Genomic DNA, 19,235 nt, shown 5'->3' with positions numbered 1-19,235 from the left:
CATTAAAGAAAACAAAACTCCTATATGTATTTCTCCGTGGTAGATCAACTTGCCCTCCTTTCCTTTTCCCTCTCCCAAAAAAATCCCAAACTCTTGTGTATATGTGCTTCAGATAGCAAATGCAGTATTTTAAGAAAATGCCATGAAACGTCACCACTTTTCATTGGCTCCTGAGTGTCAAGGCAGGCTTCAAAGATGAAGAAATAATATTATTATAAAATTATGATATATGCATTGATATTTCTTGGGTAATTAGAGATCACTGTGACAGAAGCATTTGGAAAACTGATCTAAATTAGTTTATAATACCACATAGGTGATGTTTGATTCACTCTGATGGCAGTGGCTCTTGCGGATTGTAGCCATCAAAGCAGTCAGGCTTCAGAGATGTTCTCTAAGGAGGAGAGCTGAAACAAAACCATGCATCTGCTTTCTCTCCCTCAAAATCTGAGATCTATTCTTCCATAAGACAGCTGAGTTTCTAGGTAGTTTACAGCTCTGACCTCTGTCCCTGGGCTAAGTATTTTCAGGGTCTTTACTTTGTCAGGGCAGGTGCTTTGTGCTGTTTCTAGCTGCTGTCTCCCTTGCTGAGCTGCTGCTACTTAAACCAAAACCACTCCTGTCCCAGCTTTCAAGGTCAGGCTTCTTCAGCGACCTGTAACTGACTATTAATGAGTGGCTTACAGTTTTTGGACCTTAGCTTCCAAGCTGTGCCCCCATTGTCGTAGCCTTTGCTGTTATCCTGCAGTCAAAGGGCAGATCATTACAAGAAACACTTGGTATCAAACTGAGGGTCACACAGCCCAGTCTAACATGCTGATGAGAAGCCCAGCAGGTCATCCCTGGCACCTTGCACTGTGAGCAGCAAACACAAGTAATATAAAGCTTCTGACCGTTTACTGGCACTTATGATAATGTTTTTACATGGAATTGGTACCAAAAAAAAAAAAAAAAAAGTGCAGTTCTGCTATATCCATGTGCTTATATTTGGACACAGAAAAAGCTAATCTTAAAATCTGCTCAGTGTGCTTCTACTTCTGTGGGAGCAACAGGTTTGTGCTTTAGCTACAGAAGATAGAGATTTCCTAAAGAATTTAAGTATTACTTTAATTGTGAATACACGGTCTGGGTTTGAGTCCCTGTTACAGGATGCACTTTATTTTGAATACTCATCATGTTTAACAAGGAAAAGATGGAGGTCCTACACTTAAATCACTGAATGAGTATTTTTTTATTTTTATACTACTTCATCTAGTTTTGTAAACAGCAAGCTCTGTTGTTGTGTATGATCAGCCTTCTGGGCTGTTTCCTTGTCCCCCTGTGTCACAGGCCGGTATCGGGGGGCTACCGGCTGCTGTCAGGATGTTTCCGCGACTTCCCCCCCCAATGTGGAGAGATTTGGGAATGAGCCCGAGGGTCACACGTGGCGTTCCCCTCTCTCGGAGGAACGGCCGCTGCGGGACCGTATCTTAGAGGGCAGATTAGAATACCCTCCCACCACGCTCACAAATTGCTACTGAAACCAATCTTTAGTTTACGAATGAATCGGTTTATTAAGGGTTAACACAAATTAAGGGATCAAGGTTCAGGAGAGGTTGTCTAGGTGTATATTGGAAAAGGGATTCGAAGGTACTATGGTCTTATCAAATGCACACTCTGAGGATGAGTGTAAAATCAATGGAGTGAAAGGGCAGGACTTGAGCCCGGCAGGAAAGTTGGAGTGTCTGTGTGTCTGTGTGGGGCCGGCTTCCCGGTAGCCGAGGCGACCCCTCCCAACAGCAGCAGCTGCGGCAAGCACGGCCTTAGTCCAGCAGTAGGTGGCGAATGCAGGCTGGGCAAGCTCCTACTTTGGTCCAGTTTGGTTTGGGCAGGGTCCCCGCGGAGCGGGCACAGGCGCCCCCCCCCCCCCCCCCCTTTCCGCTTCTCTGGGCAGCGGTCGCGGGGCAGCCCCCCCTTCCCTCTCGGCTCCTCCGGACAGCGAGGCTGGCGTTCCGGGCCCGTTCAGGTGCTGCAGCAGAGTCTCATCCCAGTCAGGCAGAGAGCACCGGCCTGCGGGTCTTGCCCTCTTTTATAGATTAGAAGTCACTGTTCGAGAAAGTACCACTGTTTAAATTAGCCAATTAGCACTGGCCAGGTACGTGCTCTGTTAGAGGCAGTCTTTAACCTAGTGTCCATTTTTCTGCCAGTTATCGTAACCCTTGTGCTGTTTTTCTTGCTATGGAGTTATCTGGTAGAGCAAGAGGCCTGTTCCAGTCCCTCCTTGGCTAAATTAGTAAAAAGACGCCACTCTTGCTGTGCTGGCTTGAAAGGCATTTTGTTTAGTCTTATGTGGGGGGAGCCCACACCCTGTTTCTTTTTCACCTTCCTTTGGGAAAGCCCTCTTAGAGGTGGTTTTTATCCTGGAAACGGCACATGAAGTGAACCAGTTGTACACTGTTAAATACTGCAAATCACATCCTTTTTGGACAGTCAAATAATATATTTGCCAAGGAATAGCATGCAAACAGATCAGTATGGCTGGGAAGGGCCAGTGAAAACTCTGATCCTTGGTGGAAGATGTGTCATCGCTAAGTTGTCTCCAGGAAAGTACAAGTGAGACTTTTAAAGATATTTTTTTTTCCATTGGGGGGAGGGTGTTAATGTGTGGAGTAAACTGTTTACAGTAGTATATATAGTATTTCAGAGAAGTGCAAGGCATCTAAAGAGAAGTAAAACTTTCAATGAGTGTTGATCTCTGCAAGTTGGAAAGATATGGTCTGCAGCTATTCCACTATACATGAACAAAATTTATTTGTAAGTTTGTATCAATATGTCATAATATCCTTAGACAGAATTTTGCAGCAGAAATATAAATGTTTTGTCCCTAGTGAGATACAAAGCGAACAGTATAGGCACAGATGTAAAAATAATAAATAACTGTAATCTTTCTGGTTCCATAAGCAAAAGAAAAAAATAAGAGAATACATAACATTTGAAGCTTGACTGTTTCTCCAGGATCTGTTATGATGCTATTTGAATAATGCCAGATGTGTGAGTAATAACAAAAATTAAAAAGACCCAGCAGCTCATGTCATCAGCTAGGGCATTAAGCACAGGACTAAGAACAGAGGCTCAAGCAGCAAAAATTCCAAGTCAAGCTCAGTCACCTGTAAAATGTGTCAAGCTGTTAAGTAGGAACTCAGAAAATGTTTCTAGAGCAGTCCCAAGATTTTTTTCAATCTGAAAGATTTCTGATATTTAATCTAACTGAAAGAAGGAACAAGTTTTGCTGATGTGTGGGGTTTTTTGGTTTTCTTTTGTTTGTTTGTTTTGTTGTGTGTGTTTTGTTGTTGTTTTTTGTTGTTATGGGTTTTTTTTTTATTTTTTCATTTGTGTTTTGGTTGTTTGATTTGGTTTGGGTTTTTGTTTGTTTTGTTTTCTAATTAAATTTTAACTTTTCATTAAAGTGCAGCTTTGATTGAACTGATGTTAAAAGAGGGATCACTGCACACTGATTGCTCATGTTAACTCAGCCATTAAGTCAAAGAAAGATTTAAGGAAGACCCAAAAGCTTTAAACTACTAGAGCAGGTAGAGGGTTAGCATTTTTCTCTATTAAATATTTTCTTTTATTAATCCCATACACTTTCGTAACTTTTTCTGTTCATCCACAAAGTAAGAAAAGCTACTATTTTTCTGGCTCAATATCTGCACTTTCCTCCAATTCAAATGATTGGGGAGACTGGCAAATGAGATTATGGCAGAGCTGTTTCATTCATCTTTCCACTTCTGAGATATTCCTAGAAGAGGAGGAAGTTGTAAGAGATTTTCTGGCTATTTTAAGGATCATTTATAGACCAGAGAATTCTGAAACTTTTATCCTCACTTCTGATGAGAAACAATTTTGGTTTATTTTTTAAGGAAATAATCTCCATTTATAGTATTTCTTCCAATAACAATTCTAGCAAACACTAAATTGTAAATTGGTAATTCTCACCAGCTGTTAGTAGCTGAGATGGACTTATCTGTGGATTTTCTTATAAGAAGCAAAACTAGAGGATTGGTTTTGGTAGTATTTTTGTTGTTATTGGAAAAAAAAAATTCCTTCCTTTCCCAAAAGCTTTTCCTTTACAAAGCATCAGTTTTGCTTACTGAAGCTGAAAATAAAGCCTCAAACTGAAAAAGAGGACATTAACAGTAAAATTTGGTTTTGTGACTCTTCTTCAGTATCTCTGTAAAGGAGAAGTATCACTGCAGTGAACTCCTTGTCTGAATGTGAATAGCTTTATTGTTAGCTGTGTACCTACTCTGTGTGCTTGTATGACAGCTTTTCCTCCTTCTCTTCTCATTGTCCATTAAAAGCCTTTGTACTGATATGGTAATCTAATATTCTATTAAGATTTTACTAGTTATGATGCAACAACCAAGCGAGCAAATCTTCGTACTTTTTCCTCAGGAGCTTCAGTTAGTGTCTCTCATACATCATAAATAGGGTTTATTTTAATAGATGGCTTTTTGTCCACCCCTCTACCCTCCCAATTTATCATTTATTCTCTTAAGATAACAGGAGACAAATTGAACCACAATAGAAGAGTCAATTAAAGCAAATATTTTGATAATCCTAACACAAGGCACAATTGTGTTACTGTACCAAGCCCAAAAAGGCGAATTTGACCTTCTGTATACATGGTAAATAGAATGAGTAAAAAAAAAAATTGGTTTTATGCCAAGTGGTTTCAAAAATATTCTTAATAATACAGCTTCTCTCGGGCTCTTCTAAATGACATTAAGCAGCATATTTATGTAATAGACCGTTTGCAACCATTAAAGCCAAGAGAGCTGTAGCTCTGTAGTTTTGTATAATGGTACCAGATACAGTTCCCTGTTATATCCAGCCTTTGCACTTGTATGAAAAATGTGCATGGGGTGCTTCCATATGCATTTGCAAACAAATTGTTTCAATTTCCTAATTCCTGAGGATTTTCTTCTTTTTAGCTTATTTTAGCCTTCTATAGTATTTGCTCCTTTAATAGTTTTATCTGATTTGTCCATGGAGCAGCTTCTTTTTTTATGTGAATAAATGCCTTTGTAGGGACTTCATAGTTAACTTTGCTTGGTACTAGATAAGTTTCCTATGTAATTTATCAGTCATATGGGCCACAGCTGTTCTGAAGCATCTGCAGCTATGGAAAAAGTAGGTACATCTTTTCAGTGGATCCTATCTCTGTACAGCAGATTTCTTCCAGGAAGTAATAAGGGTTGATGTAGACCAACATTTATTATGAATAAGCTGCTGCGTGCTAAGAATCAGTCATGCAGTTCCCACTTACACTAATTGTAACCACTGGGATTTTTTCTGCCATACTTGCTGCTGAAAGCATAATCCCTAAAATTTAATAATTTCTTGGAAAAGCCCTTGTGAATATAACGGACAACCTATAACACATCACAGAAAATTACATTCTGTCTCATGGAGTACTCTCAATACTTCTACAGTACACTATTTAATATGTCATAGGCTGCTACATCCATTTGCATAGAGTTGTATTACATATCCCTAGAGAATTTTTTTTAGACAGAGCATGTTTTAAGGAATCTTTGAAAAAGGAGCAGTTAAAAGATTAGCTGTGATTCTATTTCATTAATTACATGAGGGTTTCTCACTCCTCATTCTGTACCTGTGGGTCTGGTCGTTTGGGGTTTACACTCAAGGAGTGTGGTCCATGAAATGTTTCAGGTGTAATAAATTACGCTGCAATAAGACTGTACAAGCTCACTGTGCACTAGTTTCCCTTTACAAAGAGCATTGAAGTAGTGTCCTCTTCTGCAATATAGGTTTAATCTTCACAGAGAACTATCCTGAAGTATCTTACTGTGCATCTTCGTGTAATCTCTACACTTTCTAAAACAGCAAACAACCAAGAATTAGCATCAAAGTCAGAAGGAATACTCACTAATTGCTACTGTTTGAATATTTGTTACATCTCTAATTTCCTCTGAAGTATTGTTAAGGTAAATTCATTGAAAAATGCACTTTGCACTTGTGATAGTTTAGTCACAGCAATGTCCAACCACCATATTCTTTTTTGAGACATGCTTTCATGCAGTTTAGAGAACAGTGGTAATTATGGTCATAACTCAGTGAAGAATTAAAAACAATGTACTCTTTCTTCTCCAGTAGGGCTATTTAAATTGGAGGAACTATGTAGCTGCTTTGTCCATGCTCTCGGACATCCATAGTTTGTTGCACCTGTATAGCCATACCAGTTTATGGTTATCTGCCCAAGAACCTTAAGCACTGCTGTAGCTTATCTTTTAAGAAGATGAAGACTAGTGCTTTCATCTTGCTCAGGCCTGGGGAGAAGGCACTGTCACATTTGAGGATGAAGGATAAAAGCAAAAAAGAAGGAACCATCTGCATGAACTGAATTTTTCTTGGGGTTACAGTTTTACTTGGCACTTCCAGTCAATTGTGAACAAAGAATTTAGGTAGTCCTCTGTTTCTTCTGATATGATCACTGTAATTTTGTATAGAATTAGTTACTCTTGTTGGTGTTAGTATTTGCTGAGTGGTCTTTTTAATATGGATGATGCTTACATATATTTTTATAATTTTGAGTGTTATTATTTTTCATTATGCATACTTGTTTTTCATTAATATTTTTATTTAATTTTTTTATTCAGAAGACATTGAGAGCTGATGGCCTGAGGAATGACTTCACCAACTGATTTTTTAGAGTAAGAGTTAGGGTAAAATTTTAAATCTTGCTTGATGTTTCTATGTTCACTAACTTTTATGGGCTGATGTTTTAGCAGCAGGTTTTGTCTTATTTTGCTTGCAGTTAGAATGTTCATGGCTTCTGTTTATGTTTTCTAAGCTAATATAGGTTCTGAAGTGTTCAGATCTAAAGTGTTGCATAACTGACTATAATGGGGTATAAAGTTTCTTCAACTGTAAGGCCACACAGCAGGTCAGTCATGGATCTCCATTAGTGGAAGGTGCATAACTATGAGAAGAACACAGCTAGGCTCCTATAAACCAGTCTGTGACTTCAGACACAGGGCCATGGAAGTTAAAGCACTCAAATATAATGAAGATCTAAGCTACTTTTTTTGTTTGCAAACCTACACAAAGATAACATTATTATTTTAATGCCATTAACTTAAAACTGAAAAGTTCTAAAAATCAATACCCACTGCTGTCCTCACCAAGCTACTTTATAATAAGTATTTGATTTTAGTATTTCTTGACAATCTCCTGTATTATACGCACAAGTCTGTGTTTTCTGCTTTACAAATATGAATATATAAAACCTGAAAATATTTATAATGGTAATTCTATTGCCATTTTTGTGTAGGCAAAATGCAAGGAAGTGGTAGTAAAGTATAATCTATTGAGATAACATTTACTTTTCAACATAAAGAAAAAGGACAGATTTATGGCCAAAACACTTCTGAAACTATGCTCTAGCATAACAGAAATTTATGAATCATTTGTCATAATTTCAAAATTAAGCTATATGCAGCATGACATTTCTCCAGTTAATCCTAAGTAAATCTGGAATGATGTCAGAAGTCAGTCCTTTGTTGTTCATAAATGGTTGGCATTTTGTTATACACATTTAACTCAAACATTTTCCCATCAGCATAAAAACAAGAGGCTAGCAATGATTCAAAGGCTATCTTTTCATCATTATTGTCGAGGGCTGCATATTTAGGTGGTACAATAAAGCTGTAGACAGCTTTCCAGGTATGTGTCTGCCAGCCTTTTCTTCATGTTAAAGATGTCAATGATGAAAGCTTTTGCTGTCCAAGAGAGACCTGGACTCCTATGCAGATGATACAAAGAAAGCAGTTTGTGGAGAAAGATGTTTTTTTCCCCTGAACAGTCAGTACTCCTGTTTCTATTTTTCCTGTATTTGATAAAATTAAGTGGCTCTTTTCTAACTGTTTTTCTCCTTCCAAGCACTTATAACTGCCCAATTAGAACAATATTTTATGATCCTAAAACAACTGTGCAGAAGATATTTACCCAATTCTGTGTTTCTCAAACAGAATTAGCACTTCTCTGTAGTATTAAATATTCATAATTATGACCTCCAACAACTAGTAGTCCTTCATTAATGCAGAGATTCATAACAGTTCTTAGGTCAGAAGGCTTATTTTCTTTCCTGTTTTTCAAGAGTGATGTAGGTACACCCAGCAAGTTCAATGTTAGCTGAAGAGCTGTAAATCCCATTCTTTTATTTCCTTTGATTCAGTATAATAATTTTATTTTGTTCTAGTATTTTTTTCATGAAACAGAGAAAGGAAACAACATTCTATAAATGTTTCTAATATGTAAGCTTTCATAAGAGAGCAAAATTGGCATGAATGATACCTAATTGCATAATTGGATGGCGTAAGTGATTTTGTCTACACTTGGCCAGAATAATTCTTGCCATCAAAGTTATTTGATTGCCTACTGTATTGAAATATCTACTATTCAAATGTTAGTTTCCCAGACCTGAAGTCTAGTTTTTATATCATAAAAAATAGTAAGTAGCAATAAATCTAGAGAACACAGTGATCTTGACCAGCTCCTGGAAATGTGTGTGAGAATTTTCTTTGGCACAGAGAAAGTTGGATTGTAAGTCAGGAAATATAAAAGGGTCAAGAACCATCTTCTCCTACTCTTCTATATTAAAATCTGCTTACTGAGACTGCTTTCCATGTGCTGAGCATTCTATGGAATTTATTTCCTTTCTCACTATGACTGTTCTGAGTTAGGAAAATGGACTGAGGAAGCAGAGTGGGATAGAGGGCTGAGAAGAACAGATTTTTATTTCTGGCCTATGAACTTCAGCTGGCAAAGGTCTCCTAAGGTTTTTTTACTCTAACGAGATTTTTCTTTTTTGTTAAAGTATTGAAGCAGATAATTAAGTAGAATCATAGAATCATAGAATCCTAGGGGTTGGAAGGACCTCAAAAGATCATCTAGTCCAACCCCCCTGCCAGAGCAGGGTCACCTAGAGTACATCACACAGGAAGGCGTCCAGGCGGGTTTTGAATGTCTCCAGTGAAGGAGACTCCACAGCCTCTCTGGGCAGCCTGTTCCAGTGCTCTGTCACTCTCACAGTAAAAAATTTTTTTCTGATATTCACCTTAAACCTCCTATGCTCCAATTTGTATCCATTACTCCTTGTCCTATCACTGGTCATCACTGAAAAAAGCTTAACTCCATCTTCTTGACACTCACCCTTTACGTATTTGTAAACATTGATAAGGTCCCCCCTCAGTCTCCTTTTCTCCAAACTAAAGAGACCCAGCTCCCTCAGCCTTTCCTCATAACGGGGATGTTCCACTCCCTTCATCATCTTTGTGGCTCTGCGCTGGACTCTTTCAAGCAGTTCCCTGTCCTTGAACTGAGGGGCCCAGAACTGGACACAATACTCCAGATGCGGCCTCACCAATGCAGAATAGAGGGGGAGGAGAACCTCTCTTGACCGACTGACCACCCCCTTTCTAATGCGCCCCAGGATGCCATTGGCCTTCTTAGCCACAAGGGCACACTGCTGCCTCATGGTCATCCTCCTGTCTACCAGGACCCCCAGGTCCCTTTCACCTACACTGCTCTCCAGCAGGTCAGCCCCCAACCTGTACTGGTACATGGCATTTTTCTTCCCCAAATGCAAAACTCTACACTTGCCCTTGTTGAACTTCATCAGGTTTTTCATCAGTTTACCTAGTTGACTAAAAGTTGCTTGAATGTCTTAGGATTCAGCAACTTCATAATTCATTGACTCTAGGCATGAGCATCCCAAAAAGCACATCTTAAAAGAGCTGGCATGATACTGGACAAAATCTCTTCACTGCAAATAGGTCTTCTAAGCCACCAGTTATCTAAACAGGTGTTTCTGGACTATTACAGGTCTTTATCAGAAAAAAAAGTTTGAAGACAAAACCGAGTGTACGGCTTTGTCTTCTTGTATCAGTACAGCTGAAAAAAAAAACACCAAACACAACACACGAGACAATGAAATAGATAGCCTAACTGATTGTATCTCTCAAAGTCATTTTCCAAGAAGTTGAATCAAAATCCTGATTATTACAAAGCTATAGACAAGGGACAGCTAATTAATTGAGTTAAGGGCACTGGTGGCTCATTTTCTTTTTTTTGTTAATTCTAGGAAGTGAACATATATTACATTAACTGAGATTTGGAAAGGTCTTATATTCCCTAGATCAGTTAACACTGTAGGAACAAATGCTCTATTTATATTAAAATGATGGTAAGCCAGTGCCCTTCAATTTAAAAAAAGCTGGAGAAAGAGATTAATGCCAAAGAAAAACTCTGTGTCATCAATACCTTAATGGATACCTTTGCTTTATTACTAAGATATTTGTACCTGTACTGTATTTCCAACCTCGCCATCACTCAGATCTGTTTTAACTAGGTTTTGGTGTCACATATGAATTGTTAGGGAAACAAGGAATCATTTCCACATAGAACGTGTTCCCTTTTACTTAAAGTGGAAAACTGCAGCAAAACAGGTATTCTTGCACCACTTTTTTTTTTGTTATTACATATACTATTAGAGAATGTGACCTGAGCGTGTGGGATTTTTTCATCTTTTTTAGCCTTACGATTCCGTAACGAATATAGGCTTGTTTTCATTTATTGTAGTAAGATACATATTTGTGAATTAAGAAAGAAAACCCTGTGTACTTCCCTTTTCTGACCATATTTTTGGACATCATCTCTTCTATCTTCCCATACCTTCAGACGTAAATACTTTGGGGTTTTCAAAAAAACTAATGTAATATTACTTGTTGATAGAAAGAGGAAACAAGATAGTTGAGAAGAAATGACAGAAGAGGTCTCTCTCATTTTTTAATGTTTCTTAGAAAAATAGGAAAAAAAAAATTAACCTGATGAATCACTAGCGAACCATAGATTGCGTATATACAAATATACACACATGCATATGCATATATATATACATGCATAAATGTACATATATAAAAACCACATTTTATATTCTCTTTGCTATGAATGACATAAATAGATAGTAAAGAGATGTAGGCTACAGATGGAAGCCTAAACACAAAGCCAGTATGTGTTGAGATGCCCTGTTACTTACATAGTAGCCGCTTTGCCTGGCAAGTGTCCCAGTATGGAAATTATAGTAGAAGAAGCTGTCACTTTTAGAATGCGATTTTTCAAATTATAATCAATAATATGTGGGATTACTTATTCACAGCATATAAATAGAATCCGTAGAAGTTAAATCTTGTCAGCTTATTTCTCAGTCTTTACGTAGATGCTAAATTGATGCACAGCAAGGTACAGCTTGATGGTCGTGTCAGGACTAAGTGTATAGGCTGCTTGAAAGCCCTCAAGTATGTAGAAAACTCACTTTCTTCTCAATGACTTGGAAAGATGCTTAGAGTATCTTTGATACTTCAGAAAATGTTTCAGGATGCATACAGTTTATTTAATTTATTCTCTGCCACCATGTTTTATCATTTGTCAAGCAGCAGCAGAGGTTTAAGCCTTGATTCTGAGTAACATTAATGGTTCTCTGTAAAGCTGAGTCTTACAGTGTGGTTTACACCACTCTGATACATAGATGATGTTACATACCAAATGCACTGCTTTGGGAGGCTTTTATGTTAATAAGTGGCTGTAGGATGTAATTTTGTTCTTGACATTATAGATATAAGCATAAAGTAATAGTGTAGAACAAGGATCTCTAAACCTGTGAAATTTTAATTGTACTTCTGACATTGACACCCATTTCCCTCAAGTAAGCTATTAGCCCATTTCAGAATTTTCTGTTATGAAATAGTGAAGATATTTAACCTCATGTAAGTATCTTTTATATAGTATAACTAATAATGAAAATTATAGAAGATAAAATGGAATTGTTCTTTAGTTCTTGATGTTTGCACAAGATTGTATTTATTTCTTTTGGGTTTTAAAAGGAGTGAACTGAGATAAGGTTTCCCTTTGGGGTTTAGTCCCTTTCCAAAGCCAGTATTATGAAATTAGGAGGCTCTGTATATTGAACTATTTGCTTATTTAATGAAGTATTTTAAAACATTTCTTTTTATGTCCTTCCTTTTGATGATGCCAACGTATGTGCAAAAGATTCTATCTCTGTAAAGAAATAAGTTTTCATTTTATAGAAACTGAAGCAAACTTTTTGCAGTTGCTGAATCAGCTGATAAGTAGTTCATCCTTCTTCTATATTCTCTCTTGTAAGATATCAGTTTCTCTGTCACATACATACACATACATGTAGAAGATGATGTATGCTTCATTGTAGTTATAACTTGATAGAAAATCAATACGGACAAGCCTTTTATGTGCATGGAGGATTTTTCTTTCTTCATTTCTTTGTGCGTGTGTTTCATCTTAGTTCTTGTCTGTTGTGATAAGTAATAACCCAAATGGTAGGTGATAACCTCATTGCTCAGACAGTAAGTGATGGAAAGATCTTCAAATCAGGACTTTACTTTCCCAGTTGTTGTCTTTTAATTTTTTTAACTATTTAACTATTTCGATTTATTTTTTAAATAAACAGCCTTTAGTTTTAGATGCATCTGTATGACCAGCTGTTTTATTGAAGGGCTGCCTTATAAAATAATAGCTCTAGGAGCAACCAGTCCCTGGGTACTGTCAACTCTCAAGGTCTAAGTCAGATTTCTGCCTGGAAGAGCTCTTATTTTCACATTTCCATTGGGGCAGAGGAAATAACTGTGCATGAAGAGGAAAGAATTAGCTCTTGGTGGATTCTAGAGAGTAGTTTCCTCTTCTGTGCTACGTAACATGACATCTTTGAGAGTACCTTTCAGATAGGGACAGAGCTGTATCTGTAATTGCCTATCAAACCGTTTTGGTTGTAGGGACAGCTGAGGATGGTGGCAAGGACTTTCCTTCCCTTGCACTCTCAGAAGCAGCAGCAGAGGCTGCTTGCACTCATTTCCAATGTCTTGACTTGACACAGGCACTGATGCTGTCTCAGTATGTGGGACACAGAAGATGCAGCAAGTGTAGGAGCTGTGCTCACGGCACAGAATTTGAGTGGCAGAAGGGCAGGCTCTGACCAACCTGAGATGGATATCAACATACTGTGTCGTGTGAGGCAGTAAAAAATCTGTGGAAGCATTCCTTCATTTCCCCGCCTTTGTAATTAGTGAAGTGTGTCTTTAGCAGCAGAGGCTGACCCTTCATGTGTATGTGCTTTCTAGGTCCTCCTCGTGCAGTGAAACAATTTACTGCAGGCAGTTCCTAGGGAACTGCTAAGAGCCTAGGATTCACCCCAAGATTCACTTAATCTCGATATTGTGGGACACTAAATTAAGATATTGTTTCAAAACAGGCACATTGATATATTGCCCACAAAGGACTACACACACGTGAAATGGCCTTGAGTCACATTGTGCAGTTCAATCTGTGCATTAAGATGCTGTAGGAGACTTGAGTTTACGCTGTTTATACACAGTCTGTTGTGGCCTTTAACTGAATGGTTCAAAATGCTACTTCAATAAACAGTGAATGAATAAATATAAATATTTCAAGTAATAGACTTTCAGGGATTTAGATGCAAAAATTATCTCACATGAAATTATTTCCTGGATCAGAAACTGTTGACTTGGGGGAGAAGAAAAGAGAAGTTACATAAAGTAAGAATTACTTAATTACAGTAATCCAGATGAAGGATTTTCAACAAGGACCACAAAACCCCATAATTAATGCCTGAACCAAATAAACTAGATTGATATTTTCTGTATTGAAATAGGTGAATAAACTAACTTACTGAAGACAAGGCAAAAAAGAGTTCTTATCTAAACAACATAGAAACATATACGTATTGTATTGATGTATAGAGTATTGCATATGATTATGTCAGGTCAGAGCAATAAACTTTTGCTGCTTCTTTAAGTGTAGTCGTTCAATTTTAGAAAATAAAATTGTTAGGTTTTGGGGTTTTTGTTTGGTTTGTTTTTTTTAAAAATGAGGGTCTGGAAGAAAACCATTCTTTGAATTTTGTTATTAGTTTAGCAGCTCTTTGCTTTCACTGATTGCAGAATAGATGTTAGAAGGCATGCCTGGAATGTTAAACTGGCCTTTTGGACAAGAAATAATATTTTATGTATCTTGAAGCATACAGTCCCCTGGGGCAATGATAATTTCTTCTATTGGAGGATTTATTCTTGTTAATTTTTAGTTATATTACATAGTATGTTTGCACTGAAAAGCACTTTGTTGCTGTTAGTTATTAGTCTTTATAGTTATTTCAGTACAGGTAGTGAAAACTCTTTTATAAAACATTCAAAGCCTAGAGTTGGAGAAGAGAGTTACTGTCGCACTGCTATACTCTCATTGTTTTCAGTTTTAGCAAGGTATTGTCCTTATGAGCATGTTCTTTACCACTGCAGAACATATCTGCAGACAGCTCAAAGACTGTCTGTCTAACTGAATAAAGCAGGATAATATACATGTACAGGTTGATTTCTTGTTTCTTGCACGTAAGTAGAGCAAAATGTTTCAGAAGCATATCTCTGCAGTAAAGTTCTCATTATAATATCGTATTTATTGAAGAAATCTCTAGTATTTTAAATATACTCAGTATTTGGCAATCTGTGTGTTGCAGGAAGTGCTGAGAAAACAGGAAATGTTTAGGAGAAATAGGTTAATTCCAGTCTTAGCCAGGTAAAAATGAGGATTCGGCTTAGTGACTTAGTCTGTGCTTTAATAAATGGGAAACCATAAAGTTCTACAGACTGTTTTCAGTCATCTTGGCTCACTGTACAGTATGAATGAATATAAAAAAAAAAAAGGCGCAACAAAAAAAACTCCACAAACAACAACAACAAAAAACAAACCAGGATCACAAACGTATCTCTGAATATTACAATTCATATTTTTAGGATGGGTGTCCAGATTTTTTAATTAATTCTCAGGCATCCCAACGGACAAAAAAAATTATTAAAAACACCTGAGGAGCGGAGCACAACTGTTAAAAAGTAAGATTTGTGATTCTTGAATTCTTGTGGAAGATAGTTGAATTAATGTGGTAAATAATTTACGATGCTACTGAGATCCACACTAGAATGATATAACTAATTTTAATGTCCACACTCAAAACTGGCATTGGAAAAAAAGGTTTTAAGAATTGGAAAAAAAAATCTAGAACTAATCTTTCAAACAATGAGCGTCTTGTCTGATTTAGCTCATTAAGTTGAAGTTAATGAAGCAATGTTACTGTCACCAGTCACGCACATCAGAATACAGTCCTTATTAGACAGAACTGGCTGTATCCAGGAAAAGACATGAGTGAATCTGTACTTCAGAAGCTGACATTGGATACATTGAGGGGGAAAAAATATGCAAATTTTAAATTTTAATAATTTTTAATATTGCCACTTAATTATAATAAATTAATAGAGCCATTTAAAGGGCAACTAGTATTCTTGATAACTGGATAAGAGATCATAAACTAAAGTTAAATATCTTTCTAAACATATATTCTATTTTAGATATAACATACAGACTTGCAAGACGTGCTGCACAGTGGACCACATTAGCGAAAACTCTTAAATAGTTCTTTATAATTCTTCCTTGAAATCCTATGGAATAATTAATCCTGCTCTACTATCAAAGCCCTGTTATATCTAGTGTAAAATTTTGTTTTTGCGTACAGCAATGTCATATACAACATAGAATGCAAGTACAGAAGACACTACCAAAATCATTTTGTCTCACAGTTGATGCTATTGAATGTTCAAGTTAGATATACTTCGTGCTGGGAGGGTCTAACTAAGAGTTTCATTGTTGTTAATTGACAGAGTGGAGATTTCCCAAGTTTTCTAAAATTTATTGTTGACCTTAAAGCTATGCTTTTATCAGATTAATGCTTAGTAAAAAGTAAGTTGGCCAAATACTTCAGTCCTGTGAAAATTATTTTCACTGTAGAAACTTGACATCTAATAACTGTATGAAAGAAAAACCAACACAAAAATCTGATATTTTTCTTATAGATCACATTAGTTATTAATTCAATTTGAGCATTCAAATTCTTTGGTATCATACTGACATTAGATTTCTCTCTTGGAGATACCTACTTCAGAGAAAACTTTGTTTCCACATGGTGAAAAAGATGGTTCATTCCCACTCATTAGTTTTCTCAGATTTTCCACAAAATCAAAAGTAATTTACATTATTTCCTTTGTGGTAGAAGTCTAGATACCTAGTGGCACTATTTCCTGAACTAATCAATTGCAGTAATATCATAGAAGTGTTCTTATATTACTTCTAAATATATTCATATTTACCTTTATTAATATTTGTACTTAGTAGAAGACCAAACAGGTAGGTAAATAGACAAATGTATACTAACATCACAAAAATCAATCCTTTCTTGCTTATTTAGTAATGTAACTTAGAAGCAACTAAAATGGAGATTCAGTTTAACCTGCCACATCAGCCATTTGCACATCCTGAGATACAGACTTTAGTGTTCAATAACATTCTTAAGGTTAATCAAGCAGTATGTCTTATAATGCTTTTTTGTGTACAGGGCAGATATATTTTCTGTTGTTTTAGTTTATTGTAACTTTTGTACCAAGTCACTTTGATGTTCAGAAGTAAATGTTCTTGTACAGTTGTAGATTAAACGTTCATCAGCTATTTTTACATTTAGAATGCTAAAACAATTTCATGTAGAGGTCCAAAACTTTGGAAAGTTAACAGCTTTCCTATATGACTATAGGCTTCCTCCTTTGGAGAAGGCAATATGAATATGAAAATAGATGCAGACAGTACTGAAAGGTCTGTACTTTTAATGCTTGTTTTTTTTTTTCACCCACCCTTTGGTTTCATGGCTAGCTAATAATACATCAACAAGAATTAATTTGTGATCAGAAGAACCGTAGTTTTCAGATTTGCAGTGTCATTTTGAACAGTCAGTTATGGGCTTGTCAAGGCTGGACAGAAAACAATATGAAAAAAGAGGAGTGTAGCCATCAGTGCTTTAGTAGTCAGATAGATCTAGCCTCCCTGAATAACTGAGTTCTTGAATTATTAAAGCATCTTCTTTCCTTCAAGGGAAGATGAGAGACTTACTTGAAAAGGAGATATTAAATTCTAAGTGATGGCTCCTAACATCCTTTTTCCAATACATTAACATGATTTAGTGATATTCATTCTTTTTACTATAGCATGTTACTTTGCTTAAATTATATAGAAAGAAAATCGCCTAGTTTAATAAACGTTCAAATTTCCAAACCCCTCTGATTTCAGTGGTCTTCATGTCTGCCCAGGAGATTTGTCTCCCTAGGTTTCTCCTATACTTAGAGAAGTGAAAAGTCCTTACCAGAGGGTGATTTATGTGCTCCAATTTGTCCTCTAAAAGAATGTCTCTCATTTTCCTACTAGTAGAAAGAGCCTCAGAAAACCAGCTTAAAATTATCTTTTGTGAATAGACCATCACAAACTTAAGATTATCAAAGGCCAGTGGAATCCTAGGTTGCATAAAGAAGAGTATGGCCAGTAGGTCGAGGCAGGTCATTTTCCCCCTCTACTCTGCCCTGGTGAGGCCAGAGCTGGAATACTGCATTCAGTTCTGGGCTTCACAGTTCAAGAGAGACAGGGAGCTACTGGAGAGAGTCCAGAGGAGGGTGACGAAGATGACTGGGGGATTGGAGCATCTCTCTTCTGAGGAAAGGCTGAAGGAGCTGGGACTCTTTAGCCTGGAGATGAGAAGGCTGAGGGGAGACCTTATCAATGTATACAAGTATCTAAAGGGTATGTACAAGGAAGATGGAGACAGGCTCTTTTCAGTAGTTCCCAGTGTCAGAACGAGGGGCAGCAGGTACAAGCTGGAACATAGGAAGTTCCATTTAAATATGAAGAAAAAAGCTTCTTTACAGTGAGAGTGACAAAGCACTGGAACAGGCTGCCCAGGGAGGTTTTGGAGTCTACAACTCTGGAGATAATCAAAACCCACCTGGATGCAGTCCTGTGTAAAGTGCTCTAGATTATCCTACTGCAGCAGCAGAGTTGGACTAGATGATCTCTAGAGGTCCCTTCCAATTCCAGCAGTTCTGTGAAGGGATCTGTGACAGTTAACAGAGGTGTTATAGTCATACTTAGTTATTGAATTGTTTTTAATGATCTCCTAAGTTCCATACCTTATTAGGAAAAAGTCTTGAATGAACCAGCTAGTGCAACCAGGAATGCTGTTTAACCCATGTTTCATTCAGCTTGGATGCTGTCCTGTGGAATGAATTTACTACTATAAAATAAAGGCTGTCAGCCTTTATTCATGCCGTAAAGGCATCTTCAGCAACCTTCACACTTGTATTCAGAACAGGTCAGATCTATTGTTTTTGGTATTGTACTAGTTAAGATTTTTTTATGTCTCCAGCCATGATACAGAAGGGAATAAAAAAAGTAAGTGGCAAACCCACACATTTTCTTAACAACTAATATGAGCTAAGCTTTTCTCTTTTCCCAAGGTTAGGGTTTGAATGCAGATTTTACCGTTTTTTTGTTTTGTATTCACACATATGAAACAAACATAAATGACTTCAGTTGCAAATACGGCTTAAAAAATAAAGAAAACCCATGGAAGAGTCTGTGTCCACTCCATAGTTAACTTTATTCCATGTAAGTATTAAAAAAATTCATTTTATAATAATAACTGACACAATTATCAAAATCAGTGTTACAGAAACAGATTGGCCTGTATGAGCAGCTAAGTTTAACTTTCCTCAGCTTGCTGCCTTATTTGAATGCATTACATGAATGTGAGTTGATTTGTATGTGTTAATTATTAATGAAAAATTGTAATGTAATATAGAATTGAGATATTAATTGGTCTGAACTTATACTGTCTTGTTGATAGTACTCATCAGATGTTTATTGTTGGGTGATTGTTGTCTAATATTCAAAAGTTACTTTTTCGTGACAAATATGTAGACCAACCTGCATCTAGAAAGAAAATCTGCCTGGTCTGTAACGTCTGAAGTTTTCCTGGTAAGAACTCCTTCAGTAATAGGCTTAATTCTAATTCTAGTCTACTTCACTACCACTTTCTCACAAGCAAAAAAAATCTTAGCTTTTAAAAATCCCTAGAGACGAAGGGAAGATGTTTCTTTGTGAAGTATTGTTTCATTGCATTACAGTTATCTGCTGTTCAACTGTATATACAAAATTTTTCCTCTTTTACAAGGCATCAGAATAAAATCTTACATATATTCAACCTC

The sequence above is a fragment of the Apus apus genome, chromosome 4, assembly GCF_020740795.1.
Source record: "Apus apus isolate bApuApu2 chromosome 4, bApuApu2.pri.cur, whole genome shotgun sequence".
NCBI classification, from domain to species: Eukaryota; Metazoa; Chordata; class Aves; order Apodiformes; family Apodidae; genus Apus; species Apus apus.
Note: the sequence above shows the minus strand (reverse complement) of the source record.